The following is a 5,073-nucleotide window of genomic DNA, read 5'->3' on the forward strand; positions in this document are numbered from 1 at the left end:
CTAGGACTTGCATTAGTGAAACTCTGAGGTCAGTAGAGAATGTGTCAGGGGGCATTCAAACAGATAACCAGAGATGCTAAAACAAACAAACAAAAACCAAACCAAAACAAACAAACAAACAAACAACAACAACCACACAAAAAAAGAGGTCCTGACCACACCCTCCACCACCCCCCACCACGCCATCAGGACCATCCCCCCTTGCTGGGTCCACACCACACGGCCCAACCCTCGAAAGAAATAAAATTAGGCGCTGTCCTACCTAGATGAATTGAAATCAAATACTCTGAAGATGGGTCCAGATGTATTATTTAAAATTTCCACTGGTGATTATGATGAAAACAAGTTAGAGAACCACTGATATCCATTATCCCAATAAACTCTCTTAGCCACACAACGTAAAATACATAGCATGCTCGCTTTGGCAGCACATATACTAAAACTGGAACCATACAGAGAAGATTAGCATAGTCCCTGCACCAGGATCACATGCAAATTCGTGAAGCGTTCCATATTACAAAAAAAAAAAAAAGTAAAATACACAGCAATAATAGGTTGACAAAATCCAGTTCCTCATCTCCAGTAAAATAGTTTCCCTGACTATGCAATAAGTAGTTACCTCTCAATTCTAAATTATCAACTTTGCTGATGATAATCCGGGAGGAGCCAGCGGAGCGCTGGGGGCCCCACTGCTATCACGGTTGTTGGGGGATGGGCAGTGCGCCGAGGCAGAGGCCACGTTCTTAAAGGAAAGGCATTCCGAATCCCCAGATTTTGTTTCAAAAGGCAGTGTCATTATTCTGCTATTATCTACACCCACAAACTTCAGAATTATCTTTCTGATAAAAAGAAAACTTTTTCTCTTCTGACGAAAAGTTCTACTTGTCATGCAATATCTGTGTCTCTCCATTCTTGTTCATTCTTTCTTTCACACACTTATCCCTTGTCTTTCTCAATGCCACCACCTAAACCAAGGACCTTATCACCTCCTTTCTAAATTTTTAAAAATTAATTAATTAATTTTTTCAGCAAAACAGTATTCATTGTTTTTGCACAACACCCAGTGCTCCATGCAATATGTGCCCTCCCTACTATCCACCACCTGGTTCCCCCAACCTCCCACCCCCACCTCCTTTCTAAATTACTAGAATTCATAACGAGCCTCGCTGGCCCAGATTCCTCTCTCTTCAAATCATCTTGCTCACTCCAAAGAAATCTCCCTAAAATAAGTTTCCACCATTTCACTGCTGTATTCCCAAATTTTTCCTGGTTCCCGTTGCCTAAAAGGCCCAAATCCCTTGCCCCTCCACAAGTTAGCCAAAAATTACTTTTCCAAATCTATCTCCACCTTTCTAGTCAAACTACTCACGGCTGCTTGGCTGCGCGGAGCCCGTTTTCAGCCAACACCGTGCCTCCTGAGAAGGGCCCCGTTCTGCAATCGGGCAGGCGTGCCAGCAGATCCCTGTTCCGCCCTCACGTGCCCGGTAAGTGTGGGGAGGTTGTTTACCCCAAGCCACTCGGCTTCACCTTCCCCACAGCTGAGTAACAATACAGCTTTCATCAGGTCACTGTGAGGACCAACATGAGTAACGATGCAAAGAGGACGGTGGACATGGTAGCTGGTTACCACTTTGCTTAAACTATGTCCCGCCTTGTAGTCGACCCTGTTCCCACTCCTTCCAGGACCCGTTACCAGACTGTCGTCTCTGGGTCTCAAACCCACCCCTCTGGGTTTCGCCAGGGGCCGGCGGCCGAGGCTGCAGACCGGTTCTGCTCGGCCAGCTGCTCCTCCGCAGCTCGTCCAGCAGGAGGCGCTTCAGGAAGACTGCGAGGCATTTCTTCCCGCGGGACGTTCCTGTGGGCGGTATTTCCGGCGACCGTTCTTCCGGTGGCGGCAGCTTGGCCGTTTGCAGTTCTCCCCGCACCCCCGAACCAGCCGCGCTGTGGCTCAAAGAGGCACGAGCGTCACCTGGACAGGACCCCTGGACGGGCTCTGGGCTCCAACCTTTTCTCTTTGTTCCTCTCCCCCTATGGGCAGTTGCCGGTTCCTGTTCCTCCTGTCCCCGAAATCCCTCAGAATGTCCTTATGTCTTCCCGAACCCGGTTACTAAATCTTCCTATTAAATTGTCTCTGTTAACGTAACGGATGGCGTGCGTTTGCCGGTGGGCCCCTGGCTGGTACTCTCCCCAGCGCTTCCCTGCTTCAAGCTGACTATACACCTCGTTGCCAGAAGGCCTCCGGGGCCACCCCAGGCCATGAACTCCCAAGATCCCCAGACTCACCACGAAGGAGAGATGGGAAGCCCTTGGAAGGAAATTTCCGATCTGACTTTCTTGTCTGGCCACCGAGAAGCTGAGGTCCAAAGGCTCAAGGCAGGCCCTCCACCTGGTTCTCTTGCCTGCTCTCCCGGGCAAAGGGCCCGCAGGTGCCATTCGCTGGGCCTTCCATCACGGGAGACCCCACAGCTCTTCCGAACTACCGCCCTAGCGTTATCATTTAACTGAGACCCTGCAACTTGGCTTTAGGCACTTTCGAAGGAGCCCTCATGTGGGAGCCACTGGGCTCCACAGAGTACTTAGCTGTGTCAGACACTGTATGCGTGGGCACGGAGGGAGGATTCCAAATAAAGGTCAGTGAACGAACTGTTTAATCCCAACCTTTGCACGTAAGTCTTGTCCAAAGCTCTCATGTGTTCTAGATTATTGCTAGCGACGATCACCACCTGAGTCCAACAAACATCGAAGAGCCTTGCGGCCTTCACCGGCGCTGGAAGGTCTGTCATTTGCTTCTTTTCTGCAGCAGAATAGACGCTCTAATGGGATTTGATGAGAAGGCACAGCCTACTAATTAGATAGAAGTTCACAGCACAGTTTAATCAGGTGATGTTTCCTCACTGATGGAATCTAATCCTAAAAGTTATAAATAAGCCTTAGATAGGACAAAGCATTTTAAAGTACAGTTTTCAATTTTTTTTTCCATAGCTGTAATAAAATAATCTTAAATTACACATAGAGGATAGTCATTGCAGTCCGGGCAGTGACCAACCCAGTGAGACTTTTTTTCCAGCAGCTTCTGGGGCAGCGCACAGCTGTGACAGCCTGCCACAGAACAACATGAGGACTCAGGGAGTGTGACCTGATCGTTGCCATGGTCCACACCTTCTAGCCATGCTTTCCCTGCCCCGCCTCAACTTCTCTTCCAAAGAAGGTAGGCTCTGCCTTGGGGTCCATCTGTGGAGAGGAGTCCTGGCAACAGGCGGCAGCTGAGTGATGATAAAGAGGGGAGGAAGGGTCTCGAGGAGGAGGGTATCTCTCCCCAAAGCAAAGCAATTGAGGATCGATTAGTTAAACAACTTTGACCTATGCTAATTTCTTTGTATTGATTTAGAAAATTCTATTGGAAATTAATTTGGGGTTCATGTTAGCAAGACAATTAATTTCTTTCTCTGCTTATTTTTGTTTTTGAATTTTTGCCAACCTTAGGATTTAGGGATAAAGTGTGCAGCTGGGCAGAAAAGCGTTCGGGGGAAATATTTAGGACAAACATATATTAAATACATTGTGTACTAGATACCGAGAGCCTAGGGCGGTGCTTCCAGACTGTGCTGTGTGTTGGGGTTCCCAGGGCAACTAGAAAAATAAAGCCACACACCCTGATGCCTGGGTTGTGCTCCATACCAATGCCGTCAGGATGTCTGAGTAAATCAATAGTTTTGAAAGATTCCCCAGGTGATTTCAATGCACAGCGAAGATTGGGAACAACTGGTCTAGCGAAAAGAGACTGGGTTTTGGGGTAAAGCAGCCCCGGGCTCAGGTTCTCGTTCTTCCACTTAACAGTTGTGTGACCTCAGGAAAAATGTAACACATTTAAGCCTCCGTTTCTTCCTTGGCCAAGGGCGCTACCAATACCACATCGAAGAGCTGTGGTAAATATTAAATGACAGGACAAGAACAAAGAACACATGTTACTTAATAAACAGATGTTGTTAAAGAATTCACCAGCAGAAATAAAACTAACTCACTATACTGCAAGGTATAGTCAACTAAGTGCAGGAAGTAACCCCCTTAGGGAAACGGGAGCAGCAACTACTGTCCAGGGAGGAGCAAAGAAGGCTTCACAGAAAAGATGGCGGTTAACCTGACTTTTGACTTTGGGACGATTTGGGTTGGCAGAAAACGGAGAGAAATATCTTCCAGACAAAAGGAAGACCACGTGGAGCCATGGGGTAAAGAAAAGCTGGTCCGGGGAATGACAGGGAGGCCCATGTGGCAGGAGCAAGGGGCACAGACGATGTGGTGGGAAACATGCCAAGGATACCATGAGGGCTTCAACTGCCCTTCAAAGGAGTCTGAGCCTTTCCCTGTACACAGTGAGGAACCAGAGCTATCCCAATGCAGAAATGGGATGGTTAAATCTCTGTTTTTCAGGTTGAAAAGAGAGGAGTTTAGAAGGAGATGAACCAGGAAGATGGTAATGGCAGTTGAACAAGGCGAGGAAGGGAGGCCCAGAATTCCAGAACGAACACAAACTGCTCGGCCACCTGGCAGCATGAGCTGCTGATGAACTGTGGGAAGTCACCCTCCAAGGTTTCTATGTACGTGGCTGGTTGTTGGTGTCATGTACACAAGATGGGTGACATGTAGGGTAAAGACTCAGAGTTCAGTTCAGTGGGAGACATGCCAAGTTTGAAGTGAGATGTCCCTCTGGCAGTTGGAAATGTAGGTCGGGAGCTCAGAAGAGATGGGGTGGAGTCAAAGTGGGTGGGGAAAGTGACCAGCGTGTGGGTGAAGCCGTGGGAGAGAATGACATGGTGCCGGGAGGGAAGCAAAGCAAGAAGGTCTTTCAGGACCAAGATGAGCACTTTGGGAGAGGCCCACATTTAAAGAATGACAAAGGAAAACTTGGGTCAGAGAGTCTCAAGGAGAATATGGAGAAAGAGTGTCATGAAGGCCAAAAGAGGAGACTTCCCGGGCTTTTGTGGTCAAATTGGAATTAGGAAATCAGGCAGTCATTGTTTTCCTTTGAAAAAGGAGGTTCTGTAGGGGCAGAATTTGGAGGCCTGAAGAAGGAAT

The 5,073-nt window shown here is 48.1% G+C and overlaps 1 non-coding gene across 1 annotated transcript; it reads left to right on the top strand.

Annotated features, from left to right (window-relative positions):
- The first annotated feature begins 412 nt into the window (after window positions 1-412).
- On the top strand, window positions 413-519 carry LOC123952372. Its single transcript, XR_006820624.1, has one exon. It is a non-coding gene; the product is annotated as a U6 spliceosomal RNA (small nuclear RNA).
- Window positions 520-5,073: the final 4,554 nt, after the last annotated feature.

The sequence above is a fragment of the Meles meles genome, chromosome 10 (assembly GCF_922984935.1).
Source record: "Meles meles chromosome 10, mMelMel3.1 paternal haplotype, whole genome shotgun sequence".
Lineage (NCBI taxonomy): Eukaryota > Metazoa > Chordata > Mammalia > Carnivora > Mustelidae > Meles > Meles meles.